Source organism: Strix aluco, chromosome 1, assembly GCF_031877795.1.
Source record: "Strix aluco isolate bStrAlu1 chromosome 1, bStrAlu1.hap1, whole genome shotgun sequence".
In the NCBI taxonomy this organism is placed as follows: Eukaryota; Metazoa; Chordata; class Aves; order Strigiformes; family Strigidae; genus Strix; species Strix aluco.
The window spans coordinates 94,197,580-94,217,701 of NC_133931.1; the positions used below are offsets into that span (position 1 = coordinate 94,197,580).

The following is a 20,122-nucleotide window of genomic DNA, read 5'->3' on the forward strand; positions in this document are numbered from 1 at the left end:
AACACAGCATGAAACCTGGGAAATTCTCACCCAATACAGGGAAAAGGATTTTTACTAAGAAGGTGGTCAGACATGAGCAGGTGGCCAGAGCAGTTGTCGAATTTCCACCTTGGAGATATGCGAGATCCATGTGGACAGTCCTGGACAATCTTCTTTACCTGGACCTGCTTTGAGCAGGGGGTTGGACTAGAAGGTGGTCCCTGCCAACCTATGTGATTCTGTATTTCTAATTTGCAGCTTAGAGACACCCTAAGCCCAAGACAGTTTTAATGTAAACAGTAATTCTCACTGTTTCACAGCTCTGCAGCTTAACTACATGCTTTGTGAAGAATCACTTCTTCCTCCTTGGTTTGAGTCTGCCACCTTCTTTTGTTGCCTTCTAATTCTTGTATCAGAAGAGACAGTGAATAATTAATAATTTCCTACCTTCTCTGTGCCACTAAGGATTTTATCAAACTCAGACATTTCCTTCTCAAATATCTTTTCCAGGATGAAGAGTGCTAACCTACCTGTTTGCTGCTTGTACAGAAGCTGTTCCGATGTTCTTTTAGCCCTTCTCTAAACCTTTTCCAGTTACTGTCCCCCTTCTGGAGGAAGCGGTATTGGCAGAAGAGGTCAGCAGGTCCTCACACAGTATCCTAGAAACAAGTTCAACATGGAGGCATATGATGTTCTTTGTTGTATTCTCTAGTATTTCCCTAACAATTCATAACATGTGATTTACTTTTCTGACTCTTATTAAGCATTGAGCTAACATACCAATGCAAGCCAAGAAAATATCTGAAAGGATATTTTACAATGTTATCATCTATATTTACAAGCTTAAACAAGATTTGGTTATCAACAACCTAGAACTTAAGGAACTATCTATTAATTCCAGTTGAAAATTTATTCTGCCATAATATATGTATGTGAAAGCTAGAAAGAAAGAAGGGGTTAAAACAAATGTCTAAGCCTCTTCAAAATCAAACGCCTGAATAAAGTACTAGGTATTACACACCCACATTCATCAGAAAGTTTAGCAGGCCCATCTTTCCAAAGCTATCCAGAAAAGAAAATAGAAATATTTGGGGCACATGCTAAGAATGAGGCCAAAGCATGTGCCATAGCATACTTGTTACTGAGCAGCTGGAGGAACACACATGACTCTAAAATAAAAAATCCTGCAAATATTACTCAATGAGGGAAAATTTATGGGACTAAACAATGCCAAGTACATATGAAGATCAACCTGGAATAATTGATGGTTGTTTTTTGAACGTTTAGTAATTTCTAATTTTGCAGGAAGGATTCAAAATCTGACTGATGACAAAGCATGTATTACTGTGATAGGAAGGTAACATAAATAGCAGTCAGTGAAACTATCCTTGTTTACATTTTTTCATTATCAGATCCTATACCAGTCTCATGGTTTTATCATCTAAGACTCCGTTCTTGCAAGTGACCATTTGCAAATGGTAGTCAGCTGTACCTGTACATGTTAAGTTCCAACTACATCAAGGAAATGGAACAAATGGAACAGAGAGAATGTGGTTCAAGGTTTATAGCAATAATGCCACCTGGTTATTCTGTTCAAGCATATAGAGAACAGTTAACAGATGTGGGTTGTTTTTTTTTTTTTTTTAATATTGACTCAATTTCTGTGGTTTTCATGGAAGAGGCAAATCTTAAAATAGGGATTTGAATGAGCAGAATCAGCCACTGTGGTTTCTCCAGCTATAAAAAATTGTTCATGGTTGTCAAGTAATGCATTAGATGTCCTTCCTTGATTTGCTATAGGCTAACAATCAGCACTTATAGTTGAAGAAGTGTTGTAACATGATTGACTGATTATTTTTATAAAAATGAACAAGAGAGCTAACAGGAAAAAATTATTATCTGCTTCCTTTGTAACTGCATCCATAATTAAGACACAGGCTACCTGCTGTCCTCCAAAAAAATTGGATGTGATTACTTATTTTAATATAAATACAAACTATTTGCATTGGGTTTGCCTTTATAGTGACTAGGCATCACCCAGTTTCCCAGCAGGATGGCAGGAACATGCAACATAATGTTCCCTCTTGCTGTGCTATTCTGTTCCTTTAGTAGGAGGTAAAGGTAGAATTAGCGAAAAGGCAGACACAGCCCCCGCCACCCCCACCCCCACCCCCCCATTAGAAAACCAGACTCTTCACATTCCAGCAAAGCCAGGGTGAGTATCACACAGAGTTATCTGCAGTTACCCACACTCCAAAGGAGCTGAAGTGTTTGACCTATCAGTCTTCAGAAGGTACTTTAAAATCCTGTGGTCCATAGGCAAGTCAGTGGAAACAAAACTGTCAGAAGAGTCTGTTCTAACAATTTTTAGAAGTCACTACATTTATTAATCCAAAATGAACATGACTTGTAGAATGTATATCTTGTTTAAAAAAAAGTAACTTTTTTAGGGATTACAAATTTTGCTGACAATGATGTGATGACATCATATATTGAGATTTCTGCAGGGAAATTAACTTAGTCTTGCATAGCACTCTCATTGAATTAATTTCTGCTCAAAACAAAAAATCAAAGAAGCTTGCATTAAGTAGATTAAAAACATGGTAAGAGTACATGGTCGTAAATGGTGAGCTATCACCCTAGTGTGGAGGTTATTTGTGTATTCATCAAGGAGCTACACTGAGCCCCAAGATGGTCAATATTATTTACAAAGATCTGAAGAAAATATGAAATCTTTCTCGTATGTGTTGCAGAAGACGTGAGCTACTGCAGCATGCCAGCTTCTTGGCCAGACTCATTATCTGCCTCCTCTGTTCATGCTGCATGGTATCTCCAGTGGGAATTTCTGTGAACAGTTTGACTTCCTGTACTACAAATATATTTTCCCCTTTTCAATTCTGCTGTCTTCAAATGGAACAACTCTACTTCTCCAGTTCAACAGACTTCCACTCCCATATTCTAGATGTCTTCTTTTTATTTGTAGCTTGCTTCTTAAGCCTTTATTCAGTTCTGGTTTTACTTGTTTCTCTATAATGGAAGTCACTGGTTTAATCCAAGAGAAAATTGACAAACTATGAGGCACTCTTTCCCTCATTTTGGCTAGTCTGTTCTTCCTTTACTTCAACTACATCTTCTTCATACTAAGATTTCTAATCTGCTGACCTTCTCTGACCCTATTAGTGACTCCTTGCAGATCAGGGTGCACTTATCCATTCATATTGCCCTCCTGTTTTTCTCATCACTTCTCCATCTTCTTGATCTTTCCTTTCACAATAAAGATTATGTTTTATTTTCTCCCACTTTAAAAAAAAATCCAGTCTTTCCCCTGCCTTTCCACTCTCTAAGTTCACACTGCAATTGCCGTCAGGAGTCTCATGCCCTGATTCCATCCTCCTTTCAGTTCAGCTGAGCTGTCAGAACCTTTCTGTTCACCTTTCCATTCAATTGAAGCTACAGTCAGTATTGCTATATTGACTTACATCTGCTTAAGGCTCAAAACCAGTACCCTCACTTGTCTCTTGCCCTTAACACAATAGCAATACTCTGCTTTTGAATTCTTTTCCTTCCTTAGCTTCAGTGACTTCAGCAACTTTGTGCTTTCTGGGTTCTGTTACCAATCACTCTGTTAGTCTGTACTTTCAAGGATCCTCTGCCTTCATAAATGATTGCATTGAGTTCTGACTTTGGCTCCTCTCTCTTATTTTTGTCTGCTTGTGTCTCAGTAGTCTCATTCACAAGCTCAAGTTTAACTACCATCTCCATGTAGAGATACGAATTTATACCTCTACTTCATCCATAATATCTTGGCTTGTCTCTCAACTTCAGCATCTTCTGATAGCTATCAGCTCAAATGCAGTATGACTAAAGCATGTCACACACTCCTCTCTTCCCTAGTGAGTCCTTGCAACTTTCCCCATTTAGAACTGCTGTGAATAATGTGATCACCAGGCATATCAGACAGGCAGGTGATGCAGACAGCTTTTTAGGTCCAAAAATCAGATTAAGTTTCCATCTTGCATATTATTTCTGGAGCCTGTAGATAGCTACAAAGTTATAACTCTTTTCCAAATTCTCATAATCTTTACCTTCAGACAATACAACCTTTTTCTGCTGCTCTTAGCAGAAACAATATTCGTACTACTGCTGCAGACCATTTTTCTAGGCTTCCTTTCTTTTAGATTCTCCACACTGGCTCCTTCTTTGCTATCACATCAAGAATAAGTTAATTTTTTTTTAAGAATGCCTTGCAGGCATATTCCCACTTTTCAAGCCATTTCATTCATTCTCAGTATGTCAGTTTCTGTCTGCAACCAACCAATTATTCCAACCTTTCCTTCCATATCTGCTAAATAAAATTACCTACATGAGTTTCCTTGAGTTTTCTTTTATCGTTTCATAGGTTTGAAAGGATATCCCTACAAATGACCACCACCCCTGTACTAGTGGATGTGCTAGCTATAAGGAAATCATTCAGCAATTACTATCATGGGCAAAATAGTCTCAATTTGAGAAAATTAATTTAATTTATTGTCAATCAAAAGTCAGAGCAGGATAATGAGAAATTAAAAAAATTCTTAAAACACCTTCCCCCCACCTCTCCCTTCTTCCTGGACTCAACTTTACTCCTGAATTCTCTACCTCCTCCCACTGAGCAGTACAGGGGGATGGGGAGTGGGAGTTGTGTCAGTTCATCACATGTTGTCTTTACCGCTCCTTCCTCCTCAGGAGGAAGACTCCTCACCCCCTTCCCCTGTTCCAGCATGGGGTCTCACCCATGGGAGACAGGCCTCCATTAAAATCTTCAGCACAGGTCCCTCTCACAGGCTGAAGTCCTTCACAAACTGCTCCAGTGTGGGTCCCTTCCATGGGATGCAGCCCTTCAGGAACAGACTGCTCCAGTGTGGATCCCCTGTGGGGTCACAACTCCTGCCAGCAAACCTGCTCCAGCGTGGGTTCCTCTCTCCACAGAGCCACAGGTGCTGCCAGGAGCCTGCTCCAGCGTGGGGTTCCCACGGGGTCACAGCCTCCTTCGGACATCCACCTGCTCTGGTGTGGGGTCCTCCCCAGGCTGCAGGTGGAGATCTGCTCCACCATGGACCTCCATGAGCTGCAGGAGCACAGCCTGCCCCACCATGGGCTGCACCATGGGCTGCAGGGGAATCTCTGCTCTGGCGCCTGGGGCACCTCCTCCTTCTTCTTCACTGACCTTGGGGTCTGCAAGATTGTTTCTCTCACATATTCTCACTCCTCTCTCCCAGCTGCTGTTGCGCAGTAACTTTTTCCCCTTCTTAAATATATTATCCCAGAGGCGCTACCGCCGTCACTGATGGGCTCAGCTTTGGCCATTGGTGGGTCCATCTTGGAGCCGGCTGGCTTTCATTCTATTGGACATAGGGCAAGCTTCTGACAGCTTCTCATAGAAGCCACCCCTGCAGCCCTCCTGCTACCAAAACTTGCCATTTCTATTCTGGTCAATATTGTTTATATCAAAGTAATGTTAATAACACAGGAATTAGTCCTGATGTTTTAATACATACTGTCCAGTTTTAGCATAATATAGGAAAAATTCCTGTTGCTAGTAAAAGATGGATTAAATATACTTCAAGTTACTTCTTTGTCATTATTAAGTACTTTTAATTTTACTGATACTTCAAGGAAGTTCTCTTAATGGATTTGCTTTCAGTGTGAATTATTTTGAATATATTTAAAAATAATTACAAACAATTTCCTTATTGCCTTTCTTTCTTGATATACAATCTCATATGCACACTTCACAAATAGCTTAGTGTCACCAAAATGGACCAAATTCATCCTCTTTGCAACTCTTTGGCATGTTAAGTCCAAGATAAAATAACACAGAGTATAATGTTAAATCTGTCTTTACTGACCAATGTTTCCATGTCTGTCTTTGTGAACAAAACAAAATCTGTTCACTCACATACCATTATCTGTTTTATGACTCACTATTATCATCCAGCCTGTGACAGGCTCCTTCTTTGTCAGTACCTGACAGTCCTTTTGAGGTGTGTGGAGAGGTATATAGAGAATTTGAAAGATGTATAAAATAAATACATTTACTCAGAAGCTTAATAGAGCAAACAATTTGGTAGATGTTTTGCTGTTCAGAAATCTTGCCTTTCTGTATGCCAGCATCTCATCAAAATCTTTTGACACTGGTTCTGTGCTCCAGAAAGTTCCCCCTACCTTCAGTGTTGAGTGATTGATTTAGCTTGTCAGGGGCTAACAAGACTTAATGTTTCTCCCATTGCCTTAATGCCCATCAGTTTCTCTCAAAATCCCACCTTTAATAATGAAACCCTAATGCTTCAGCAAGGTTTATGATCAATCTCACCTAATTCTACAATATAAGCTTTTATATCTGAGCTAGTGATATTGGGCTCACTCTAGTCTAAAAAGAAAGAGAATTTATAGGGAATAATTTATCTGACCTATTTTAGATATCTACCTTATGTTTAAGTAAATCATGTCTGGGAGTGTCATTTTCTCTCTCACTGATTATAAAAGAAGTCTAGACAAAAAGCTCAAAGATAGACACTGTTGACATCTATTTCTGGTCAGACAAATCCTGCTTCTGGCTCCATTTGTACTTTCACAGAGACATGAGTGATAAAACTCAAATGTCTCACTAATATATTAGGTTCAAGCACAATTTACTGGTATGATGGATCCTTTTTATATTCCTATTCTGCAATGGTTTTATATATAAATGTATGGAATAATAATGCATCCCTTGGTAGGGTGCCTAAACCAAAGTTTAGGCATCTCTGTGTCACCATTTTTTAAGATGAATGGATCAGCTGTGTTTGATAGTTTTCAGATGTACAGAATGGTTAAGAAAAATAGATACTTTGGTTAACATTCACAGAGATCTGAAATGGTCTGTTCTATATATGGTGCACATGCACAGTTAATATTCTTCAAACACAGCTCTTGAAGGCAAAACTGGCATCATGTCCATCATTCGATATCCTTACAAAAGCTCTTTTTAAAGAATTCAAGATTAAACGGAGACGATTGAGAATATCGAGGACTAAAACAAACAGGATAAGGATTTTGGTTATTTGTCTTACAAAACACATCTGTGAAAGCAGCAAGGTTTCTGGTTATGGATATTTTTATGCTATTTTTATTTTTTAAAGTTACAAACATGAACACAGCTGGAATAATATGCTCGTGTGACATCCACAAAAGGATTAGAAGAGAAAGCGTTAAGAAGCAATAGGCTGCTGTCTTTCTGATCTCTGTAAGGGTGGGATTCAGCTCACTAATATTAATCATATAAAAGCTAGACTCTACCTGTCTAAGTGAGTTGTCAAGGCTCCCTCTATAGTCAACAGAGACTGGCACTTCCCAACAATGATTAATCGAAATGTAGAATAAATGTTTGAAGGGCATCAGCCGAGTCCTTTCTGAAATTCCTAACTCTATCCCTTGATTGTAAGGCAGACCTATATGACTAGCTCAGAGTAAATAACTAACTTTTAGATGCCTAGAGTGAGAAGAAATTAAGCCAGATCAAATTTTATCTTACTCATGTAGTAACTGTTACTTGTAATGGCTACCAGCCCTTGGCGAAGGATAAATATGATGAAAACGTTTTGGCAGTATTTCAGAGATCAAATTACAACAGCCATCTGGATGTTAGGGAAATATTCGTAGATTTACCAATTCACCATGCTTATTGTAAAAAATGTAAACAAAATTTAACCGAGCAACCTATAAAGTATCTTGATGTAATTTGTATGAGGCAGAAAATGGAGAATATAATGATCATGCATGAATCTTAAATCCTATTTTTAGAAGAAAATCTTTGGGAATTTTTGAAACATTCCCTACTATCTTTAGCTAAAGATCCTTTATCTAAAATATTAGGGAATGATAAGAGAAATACTTGTGATCTATTTAGTGCATTTTTAATAAGTGACTTTCCCTTGGCTTGCTAGTTAGGGCTTTCTCAAAGGAGTCTTACTCTATGAGCATGCCAATTTAGTTGCAACATGGTATTAAAGGATATTAAATGTCTGATAAGGAAGGTTCCTCAAAACACACCTACCTTTGATCCAGTGCACTGTTAGAACAGTGATCTAATAGTCAGAACAGGGGGATGGAAGAACTATTTGCAGCTCTGACGTTGGCCCTCTATGACTTTGCATAAGTCACAATTCTGCAAAGTCAGAGAAAATGACTAAGCCAAGGGGGAGGGGAGGAGGCTCCTATCCACTTTCAAAAGCACAGTCTCTGCTCCTCTGGAAAGTGAAGAGACTGAGAATAGAATTCAGCCCCCACAATGATTCTAGCTCTCAGGAAAACTGTATTCCCCCTAATTACAGATTGAAATAGTACAAACACATTTTATCTACCAGCACTACTGAAATGGCACACCCATGACCCATTAGCTTTTTTTACAACTGTATTTCAGTTCATCTCTGCAATTGTTTGTGATGTCAGCGTTTTAGCTTTTATAACTGGCATTAGGAATCAACATGTTTCAGTGGATGGATCATAATTCTCCAAAGGATGTACAGAAGATTTTATTATGTGTAGGATAATTACATACTTGGTTACTGAAAAATAATTTGTTTCAACAATGAGCTTTACTGCTGACTACAGGGCTGATTCTCTTGGGAGGATTCTTACACCTGCACAAAATTCCGTTGCTGTTAATGGGGCTTCATGTTGTATCAAGAATCAACCCACCAGATGAGCTTGCAAAATTAGAGCTTTAAAGCACTCATTTTTAAAGTTCTTTGACCTTGAGCAGGCTGCCGAACAAGTAGATTATAAGAAACAACCTCTGTTTAATCAATGAAGTCTACTTACTGCCATGTTCTCACCCTGCTTCTCTCCCTTTCCCCCTGCAGTGAATAGAGTACTGACAACTGGCAAGAATATCCTCCTAATTAATTTCTAGACTCAGTACTGGACAGGTTAAGAACCACCTAAACTGGTAGGTATCCAAAAGCCACATGGACTAATGAAGTGGGTAGGATCTCCCCCAGAGTTAACACTTTTCTATTGCATGGTTCTTTACCCTCCCTTCCCACTTCTGTTTCTCTCTCTGAAAACCAGAAAGAAGGAGATATAAATGGTAATTTTTGCTTAGCTGAACCAGGTGCCAAAGGAGCTACATAATTGGGTCACTTACATTGACAAGTCAGAAGATTTCTACCCCCATTTTAAAATTCATGTGTCATTGTTAAATGAAATCAGGAAATTGCTATTGCAGTCAAATGAAGATTACTGTAATTTCCTTATTCACTTACAGAAAAAGTATTTTATTTGACCAGAAACTCCACCAAAACTTTAAAGTAACTCACAGGTAGGGACAAACAGGTATACAAATGAGTCATTATGTTAACTTGCCAAGAAAAAGTGACTGTGCCAATGAAGCAGTTATTCTTCTAAGACTGGAGTATTAGAAAAGCATCGATAGCAAATAAGTGGGGCAAAGGAAGAAAAGTAGTTAAGATAGGTTGGGGAGGAGAGTATTTATTGGTAGCAAAGGGAGTGAAGAGACTGTGGAGGAAGAAAACTGGCAGATTCTGTTTGTGATTGAAAAGGTGAGAAAGACAGAAGAGACTAGAAAATATGAGGAGACGGGAAGAAAAGGAAGTCAGAGAATATATCTCAAAGGTTACACCTGTAGTTCTGTAGTAGATTCTTCAGTATGTCAGAGCAAATTTGAACACATGGACACAAGCTCATCAGTTCTGGCTTGACTTCAACCCTTTTTTCTTCTTCTTTTTTTTTTTTTTCCTTTTTTGCATGATGACATCACTCCCATGACATAAATAACCAGACCCATGCTTCTTCAGTGCTTCTAGGGTTATGACTGCACTTAGAATCATGGCCTCTTGATTGTGTCAGAGGCTATGAATAGGCTACAGAGGTCAGTGAGTACACCCCAACTTCTTATATTATCTATTTGTTTCCAAAGGCCTCCCTGTGATATGTAATGAATGATATCAACATTCTAATGGTAAATATTTTTTGCATAAGAATAAGGAAGTTTTCCATTAAATTGCATGCTACCTGTGGTGCTGGAATCTGTGGAAGACTTACATAACAACCTAAGGAGACTCAGGCACCTACATCAAAGGGTATAGAAGCTGACTCAGTGAATATGGCAGCTATCTATGATGCATACCTGATACTCATGTGTATGTTGGCAGCTATCCCAGGTTTATGCCTTAACTTCTGCTTTGACTCCCAGATGTGTCATCACGGAGAAATTTGCAGAGGGCTGCTTACTAAAATGGATTGTCTATTATTTCAAAATAATCCTGGTTTACTGTAAACACAGATCATTCCATCTCAGGATTTTTTCAAGTACCTTTAAGTTTCGAGTGATGGGGATGGAGAAGTAAACATGGGTTAGAAGTTGTGTCACTTAATAAATACCAGGAAAGAAACATAGTATGGTTCAGGAACAAACAGAGAACTGTTTTGTCAAAATTGTGGGTGTCATAGAGAATGTAGCTGTCTTTATGCTTGGCTCTAGTCACATATTTTTCAGGAGAGAATGTAAATGTAATTGTCCCAAGCAAATCATGTGGCTGGTCTCTAGACTGCATGTGTTATGATGCTACTCTGGGAAAATTGCTAGCCAAGGGCAAAAGGCTAATCATTAGCACTAGTGTTTGTGCTCATCTGATCAGAGACATGAACAGGCAAAAAAAGCCATTCATTCCACTCAGTTTGATATAACTCACACTTAAAGAGTCATCTACATGCTCTAGCCACTTTGTGCACTCTTATGCATATTTCCTTTTCAAATGCATATTTTTTCATAGTCTGCTGGGCAACCCAAACCTCTAGAGAATCTTTTTCCCACCTTGGTTCTTGATTCATCTTATTCACAGTTATTCTGGATCAAAGGGTGTGCTGGTTTTGTCTATGATAGAGTTAATTTTCTTCACAGTAGCTGGTATGGGGCTATGTTTTGGATTTATGCTGGAAACAGTGTTGATAATACAGAGACGTTTTAGTTATTGCTGAGCAGTGCTTACACAGAGTCAAGGCCTTTTCTGCTTCTCACACCATCAGGGAGTAGGCTGGGGGTGCGCAAGAAGTTGGGAGGGGACACAGCTGGGACAGCTGACCCCAGCTGACCAAAGGGATATTCTATACCATATGGCATCATACTCATTTTATAAAGCTGGGGGAAGAAAGAAAGAGGGGATGTTTGGAGTGACGTCATTTGTCTTCTCAAGTAACAGTTACATATGATGGAGCCCTGTTTTCCTGCCTGCCTGCCGATGGGAAGTGGTGAATGAATTCCTTGTTTTGTTTTGCTTGTGCGCACAGCTTTTGCTTTACCTGTTAAACTGTCTTTATCTCAACCCACAAGTTTTCTCAGTTTTACTCTTCCAATTCTCTCCTCCATCCCACTGGCAGGGAGCAAGTGAGTGGCTGTGTGGGACTTAGTTGCTGGTTGGGGTTAAAACACAACAAAGGTACAAAGACTCGCAGAGTCTTTTACATGTATATTTAGAGATACATTTCATTACTTCTACAATGGAAGTCCATTCCAGGGAAGTGTGATACACTGCAAAGGCACTGCTGATACGCAGGAATATTCTCTAGACATGAGATAGCATCATGGGAATAGGCTGAGAAACTGAAGGAAGGTCATTCAAATGGCTGCTAAAGCCTGCTAAGACCAAGCATACATCTGAAGATAGATAATTTTCTTCATAACTGAAAGATACTATTAGAAGAATACTGGCATAAAATGGTGCTGAACGTACAGACCGGAGCTTGCATCTCATTGTTGTATCACAGCGTAGACTATTACATTATTCCCCAAGAAAAGAAGAGTGTGAGGGAGCATGTCAGTGGGGACCATCCTATCAGACACCACTTAGTAAGTTTCTCTCTACCCCTATTCTTATGTCACATCAAGTTATAAAAGTTACATATGTAATGGTACTATACAAATTACCTATTATAATTGTCTCCAATGAGCATATATAACAAAACTGGATTGTGGTGATTATATATATCCATTGCATTCTGTGTTGCAGTACTACAGTTCTAACCTACTAAGGATTCGGCTAAAGTTTACGGTAAAAAACTGAGACTGAACAAGACTCTCTAAAAGCACTGTTCCTCTAAAAACCCCATGTAACATCAAACTGTCATAGGTTTGGGGTTTTTTTAAATATATTTTGGCCCAAATTTTAGTGCTGAACCTTCTTAGAATAATTATGTGTTTCAAATCTGGCCACAGCACTCCAAATTCTATAGGGAAAGCAGTATGTTGAAAGATCCTGAGAAGAGATAAGAGGGGAATCAAGTGCAGGTAGTGACCCAAATAAAATAATTTGTACAACAGGAATGGAGTCCAGTTACAAGCCAAAGTGTTTGGAGACGAGCCAGTACCAGAATAAATAGGCGGCTTATGGTAACATGCTGAAGCCATCAAACACAAACAGCACTTGGATAGTGTGAATTTGATTCTTGCCATTTTAAAGAATTTTTATATGTGTTGTTTGCATTCTGCAGGAGCTCTTTCAGGAATATTTGCCCTGAAAACAATGATTCAGATTTAAGAGCCAATATTTCAAAATGCTTTATAATCAATGGGCATACCCAGATTATTCTGAAAATTGATGTGCCTAGGGAAGGATTAAAAGTGCAAGTTTAAGATAATTTACTTCAGTTGCCTTTCTGCTCAAAGGAACTTATTTTCATAATCAAGATGGCTGATTTACATACAAAGTGCATTGTCTTGAAAATTGTAATAGTAGGGACTGAAGCACAATTAGTGGTAAAAACCTTCATATCATTTGACTAAAGTGCTTCCAATATGCAGTGCCCATTGTACAGCACCTTTCAACTTTAAATGTGCTCTGAAGTTTATGTACATAACTGAATACTGGTGTGTCCAGACAATGAATCATTTTCTTCTGCGGGAACACTTTAATACATTTAGTCCAGGCATTCCTCAGATACAGCTCTCCTCAGGAAATAGCTGATTTTATTATTGAGAGTGCTTTAAATTCCATGTTGATGGTGAAGTCTGGAAAACTGGTAGACTTTGAAGGAGAGTAGGTGAACACACACCAAGGTGAACAGGTTGTCTCAACCCCCAAGAACAAATGTGAAAATCTCTATTCATTTCTATTGACTCCTGTCAATGCATCTCCTATCGGTATGTGTGAACTATTTCATACTTTCTCCAAAATATTTACTCCTTTCTTAAATGCTATCCATTTAAAATCAAGTAAAGAATCTAGGTCTTCCCCATATAGTTCTCTTACTGCAATGACCAAGAGATGTTTGCCTCATGGCCCATCTGTTACTATGATCTTTCCTGTTGTCCCTCTTAGGCTTTAGTACACAAACCTTTCTCATGGTGGAAAAAACAGCTTAAAGTGTTTTTGTCCTCCCCTGCCCTGGGCCATTCATTCCTGTTTTTGCATAGGAGTTCACTGCCCAGTTTGGTTGTGCTATTACAACTCTCTGTGAGGCTGTTGTAACCTGGACCAGCAACATTACCTGAGATTAAAAAAGAATCTGTGTTTTTTCACCCTAATTCAAGTTTCTGGCAACAAGCAGAGCTGAAATATGACTGGAGATCTGAGCAGCAGAACCTGAATTTATCTTCTGAAGTGATGTTGTGCTGGCACATACTTATTCTGAACCTTGAGAGTTACACATTTCACTTTTGCTGAATTAGATGCATGTCTGTAGGCTTCTTTTCTTCTTCACTCTTCAGCTCCATAGTTACTACAGTTTTGTTTAAAAATTGCAATAAAATAGGTATGTATTTTAAACTGCATGAAAGCTGACTGACATCATGTAGATAACAGCAGTATAGCAGATGTACAAGTAAAATTAACGTGACATCCAGTTTTCATTGAGCCAACTGTCTTTTCATTGGGCCAAATTTCCAGGAGTTTCTCAGATGGAAAAGTTATCACATACAAAAAGTTTACTCAGTCAGTTTACTCAGCTGTCTGATTAAAATGCTGATGTCTCAGATGGCCTCAGTTACCAACCTAAACCATCCACTATCTATCAGGAAGCTTTCACGTGACATTCTACATGTAAATCCCAGTTGTGCATCCTCATTAACAACACTTTACTCAAAAGAGGGAAACTGGTTGCCACAAAACTTAGCTACTAGAGTTCAGCCTAAACAGTGGTTCCTTACATTATTCCTGAATGTGAGCTGCACCTATACTTAAAATCCCTGAAAATCAATAATGCTAATAAAGCCCTTAAATTTGGATGGACCAAAAAATACAGGATTGAAGTTAATGCTGGGGAAACACTGACAGCAAATGAGTTTTCCTGCTTGGTAGCAGTATTTCTACATAGAATTTCTATGTGTAGACATATAAAATATATACCACAACAAGGAGGAGTACTTTCATTTAGTATTTAGATTTTCCTAAAACTTTGGGCAGGAATGTGCCAAAATGCTTTGGAGGGGAAGTCACACAAAGGAGCTGTGAAACAGAAGAGTGTTATATTTAGCTAGCAACTCTCTCTAGGCTTTCCCAAAGAATGCCATTTGGCCTAATAATTACTGGGCGAATTTTTCAAGGAAGAGTAATAACCTTGACAAATTTAATTCTTTGCCCAAAATTACTGGAATGTAACAGCTAGTTAGTTAGTTTTATTCTAACATGGGGGGGGGGGATGGGGGGGATGGGGGAGGAGGGGGGGAACCCACAAAAGTTTTATATTTTGTTTCAGAAGAAACTTCCTCCAGAAGCTCAAACTGAAACAGACCTTCTGAAAAAAGGTAAGTCCAATTTTGAGTCCAGATGGCTTTTAAGTGTTTCAAAATAACAGGCAAGTGAAAATAAACTCATAATGAAACATGCCAAGCAACTACTGACGCTGCCTATAACAAAAATGACTTTTTAAAATTTAGTTTGTGTAGCTTGAGATGGGGGTTAAGCTATGTAGAAATAAATTCTTTCATGAGCAAGGGGAGTACTAAGGAAGCTTGCTTTTCTGTTGGTTTCAGTCCTTTAACCCTAAACATTCACACCATAATAATACGTCTTTCCCTTGGTAGCAACATTATCGGTTTAGCTACCTTGCTGCTGATTTCCACTACATTTTAGGGAACTCTGAGATCTCTATCCTTCTGTTAAATTTGCTTGAAATTATTTAACAGGTTTATAGGTCATTAGAGAGACTCCAATAAAAGATATCACATAAGCTATAATTTATCAAGCTACCAAATATAAGCACTCTTTCATTTCCAAAATGAGGAATTTCCTTATAAGACAGTGCCTTATAATACATAGCTATGCAACTGGTATAATTCATATAAAGGGCATTCTCTTCCATGTAAACAAGCACTTAGGATACAGTCAGGTAACAAGACTCAAGTTGACAAGAACTTAGGAATTCAGAATGCTTCTTAAGAAACCATCTCTCAAATAAAATGCTGTAAGTGACAATCTGTGTATTCTCAGCTATGCAAATGTAAATAAAATAAATCAGCATGTAATGCTCTTAAAATAGAAATAAAACTGTTGTGACAAACAGTTATACAATATTTCCAAAGTAAAATAACTATTTATTAGTGGCTAATGGAATGTCTCCCTCTCCCCATTATAGCAACAAATGTTAGATGACTACAAAGCAGCTTTTTTCTAAACCTCACTGGAAAAAGTATATTATGTACTATTTTCTTAACTTTGCTCTGAAGGACCCGATAAATAGATTACTAGTTGTTAAGTGATGTCTTCTTTTCAATGCATTTATTTTAAATTGTTGTGATCCTGCTTAAAATATTGAAATCATTTAATTGAGATGCTCATATGTATTTCTAATGTGGGTGAGGGACTTAAAATTTGGCAGCAAAATAGCTTCTGTGTCAGGGATGAGCTTTTTGTAATCTCCCTGATGAATCGCCACAATGATAAGCCTTTTATGAGAACCACCCTTTGCACATGCTCAGCAGTGCCCTGCCACAATTTGACAGCTACAGTCTTAAGAGTCTTTCTGCACTGAGGTGCTGAGCTGGACAATCCCTGTCGCTGCCACTCCAAGTTGCTGTAGAGCACTACAGGAACAAGCTTTGGAGGTGAAAATGGGAAGACACTTCTCTGCGGTCTTGGTGTTCTTATACTGCCAAGTCAGTACTAGAGAAAGAATCTGAATGAAATACAGAAAGAAAGGAAAAGCAATCTGTCTGAAATGCCAAAACGTAACAAAAGCTTGGACTGGGGGAGTTTGGGTGGACTTTGGGGACCAGGCAACTTGTTGTTGTTATTGGCAAATTGAGAAAAGGAAATCAGCTTCAGGAAAGGGAGATTTGGGATTAAGACAGCTAGGAGTTGGGAAGGCTGAGACAGAATGGGAAGTTGAAGGGCATCCTGAGACTAACTAAATGAAGAAACTGGAGCAAGAAGTTTGGGTTGGAGGAATGAAAGACTGGGAGATGGGAACTAGCAAGGATGACAAAGAAGCGAACAGAGAAGTGATGGAAGTTGATAGTGGGAATGGGAGAAGAGACTGTGATCATGTGTGTTTTAAAAGAATTAAACAGAACAGGGATTGGGGAACAGTGGCAGTCTGGGAATGGCTAAGCATGCTGACCAGAGCAGGAAACTGGTTCCTAGCCACAGCCAAAAACTTAGAATGGAAGAGGGGGGCTGGAGCTGCAAGAAGAATACTGCAACTGAAGACGTATATTAGTTTTGCAAAAAGTCAACGACTATACTAAGATTATACAGAAAAGAAAGAGGACCAGCAAGACAGATTTGAGTGGATGGGGATGGTAAACATCCAGCTGTGGTGAACAAAGTCCTCTGCCTACTAGAGCACACCCTGGTAGCACTTAGACCTGAACCCAGGTTTCTTGACTGTTAACATTCTTCCGCTGTCAGCAAGTAGTTGCGAAACTCACTAACATTTGGGTATGTCACTGTGTGCTTTCAAGTGGATTTAAGATCACACTGCCACTGAAAAGGATGAACATGCATTCTCTCCTGCCTCTGGCTGCCCTATTCTTACTTCAGCACTAACAAGTATGGACCCACAGTAAGAGCTGATGCAGCTCACAGATCTAATCAGACATTAGATACTATTTTGCAGAGATAGCTTTCAGTCAGATCAGCAAGCTGGTCCAATTTACTGTGTTGCTACATGATTACTCATGCCAACAAAAATTAAAATGGTGGGAGCTCCAGCAGAGACAGATGAGAATGCAGGGAACAGTTATGCTCCCAAATATTTTTTTACTATTTGGTCCTACATCCACTTACACCAATCCTGAAATAATGCCCTCTTTCCTCTCTATTGGTGGACCATATGGAGGTGGATAGCTTACTAGTACTAACTGCTACTCATTAACTGAAATGGTAGGAATGTCCTTTCTGTAACTAAAAAATTTAAGCCTGCTAGTGAACAATAATGAGCAATCTGTATGATGCCACACAAGGAGATCCTGGGGTTTTATTCACTTCTTTAATTCTATATAAAAATGAAAAAGAAAAAAATCTATGTTAACAGACTATGAAACTTGTAAAATAAGCATTCTGAGATAAGGAATTAAAGTTGCCTTGTGGAAAAACAGAATGTATGTAATTGTATAACTAAAGGCAGTATCATAATGCCTATAAAAATAGAGTTCCAGTAAGGCAACTTAGAGTTTTTGACTTTGCAACTTTCATAATGTTCTTTTAATATTTTCTGTGCATGTGTAGTAGTATACAAGCTGGTTTGAAACTCTGCTTAAGTATTTTAGAAAGGCTGAGTTAAGAGGAGAAGGAGGCATGTGTGTTTTATATGTATAAGCAGGCCAACTAAAGGCACTATAGCTGAAAGAGAGTGAAATGAAAGGCACTTACATCATACAGTTTTCCTGCAGTAAAACTCAAAACACACCAAGGATTCTTGAATATTCCTGTGAGGTTGCTTATTGGCACCTGCAAAGCAAAAAGAACTCTTTGTATTGTATTAATGTCTCTGCACCACTACGAGTAATGCAATAGTACTTTTTTTCTCACTCTGAGGAAGAAGGGAAAAAGTCAGTACTAGCCAGCTTATTTAAATAACTATAATATTAATTACCTGAGATTCCATATACAGAGTTCATGCTGCTGTGCTTAGAATTTGTCTGAATTGTATAAATGTTAATAAGTTTTTAATAGTTGACAATGAAAAATGCGTAAGGCTTGCAAAAGATTACCCCAAGTCGCAGAGTCACTGCCTTTATAGGAAGTGGACTTTGATTTGGTAATTAAATTAAAAATCAACAAGCTCAGAGAGGAAACATTTCCTTTGTACAGGCATATCTACTTGGTGATTGTGTACCTGCATAAAGTGAGTTTGACTGGAGTAGACTGGCAGCTGTATTTGCAGAGTTGACTTCTGAGAACTATCTTATCAGGCTGGTAATATTGGTAGACCAGACCTGATTTCACCAAAATCTAATAGATGATGGCAGGGTCATATTGGTCACAGCCTGGCTCATAGCAGAATATTGACCAAGATAGTTTCACAAATAAGTTTGTCCCAACATAAGCGATTTTCTTTAGACTAGAACAGACAACAGGAGGCTCTCCCTTTGCTACTTGTGTGCTGGTTTTGGCTGGGTTAGAGTTAATTCTTCTTCTTAGTAGCTAGAATACTACTGTGTTTTGGATTCAGTATGGGATTAGGTATGAGAAGAATGTTGATGTTTTTAGTTGTTGCTAAGAAATCAAGGACTTTTAAACTTCCCATGTCCTGCTAGTGCACAGGTGCACAAGAAGCTGGGAGGGGGCCTAGCCAGAGCACCAGACCCAAATTGACCAATGAAATATGCCATATCATGTGACATCATGCTCAGTATATAAAAGAGGGGTGGCCGGGAAGGAGGGGGTTCTCTCTCGCTTCCAGGATTGTGATTGTGAGATCTTGGTATTTTGGGATCACTAGCCTGGAACGGGCTGGGTATCAGTCAGTGGGTGGTGAGAAATCACATTGTGCATTACCCATTTATACTTTCTAATATTGTTATTCTTTTGTACGGGGTCTGTCTGAGCCAGAATTGGTTTTCCCCTGTAGCAGCCCTCATGGTGCTGTGTTTTATGTTGGGAGCTGGCAGGGTGTTGATAGCACACTGGTGTTGTGGCTACTGCTGAGTAGTGCTTACACAGCACCAAGGCTCTTTCCGACATTTCCCCCCCACAGTGGGACGGGGTGGGCAAGATCTTGGGAGGGGACACAACCAGGACAGCTGACCCGAACTGACCAAAGGGATATTCCATACCATATGACGTCTGCTCAAGTATAAAGCTGGGAAAAAGGAGGTGGGGGGTGGGGTCACCCTTGGTCCTCTGAGGCAACCACTACGCGTATCGGAGCCCTGCTTCCTGAGAAGGCCCGACATCGCCTGCTAATGGGAAGTAGAGAATAAATCTGTTTTCTTTTTTTTGCTTCCGCGCGAGGACCTTTGCTTCGCTTTGCTTATATTAAAACTGCTTTTGTTTTACCCACAAGGGTTGGGTTTTTTTCCTATCTTATTTTCTTTCCCCTCTTTGCCCTGTTGAGAAAAAAAAAAGGGAAGGGGGGGGAAGTGATAGAGCAACTTGGTAGGTACCTGGCATTTAGCCAAGGTCAAACCACCACATCTTTTATACTATTTCAATTATTAAACTGTTTTTATCTCAACCTATGAGTCTCCCTTTACCCCTCCAGTCAATCCCCTCAATCCCCCAGGCAAGGAAGGGTGAGCGAGTGGCTGCGTGGTGTTTGGCTGCTGGCTCGGTTTAAACCACGACATCTTGGTATCACCGAAGCCAAGCAGATTGATGAGTAGGATGGCTTCTATTTGCACTTGTGAGGTTGATCATATGTATGATGGATTGATTTTGAGCTGTTTGTACAATTTTCTCTAAATAAAACATAGTTGTACAAGTTCACAAAGGATATTGCAGATGGAAAAAAGGAATTTGTAGCGATAACTAAGATGGTTTAGTTTCAATTTCTAGAGCCAAAAATTAACTGGACGAACTGCAAGTGGGAGGCTTTAGGCCTTAGTGATATTTTGTTTTTAAGACAGAACAATGGGATTGATTCACTTCAGCCTTTGTTGCTAGCACTGGCATCTAGCAGAAGAGACATAGTCAGGATTCATAGTCAGAAGAGGACTTAGTCAGGA

General features: G+C 39.1%; 1 long non-coding RNA gene across 1 annotated transcript; it reads right to left on the reverse strand.

Moving 5' to 3' along the window:
- Positions 1-581: 581 nt before the first annotated feature.
- Positions 582-19,290, reverse strand: LOC141933528 (uncharacterized). The gene is made up of 3 exons (XR_012626111.1): positions 19,232-19,290; positions 17,826-17,903; positions 582-638 (listed from the first exon to the last, which is right to left on the reverse strand). It is a non-coding gene; the product is annotated as an uncharacterized LOC141933528 (long non-coding RNA).
- Positions 19,291-20,122: the final 832 nt, after the last annotated feature.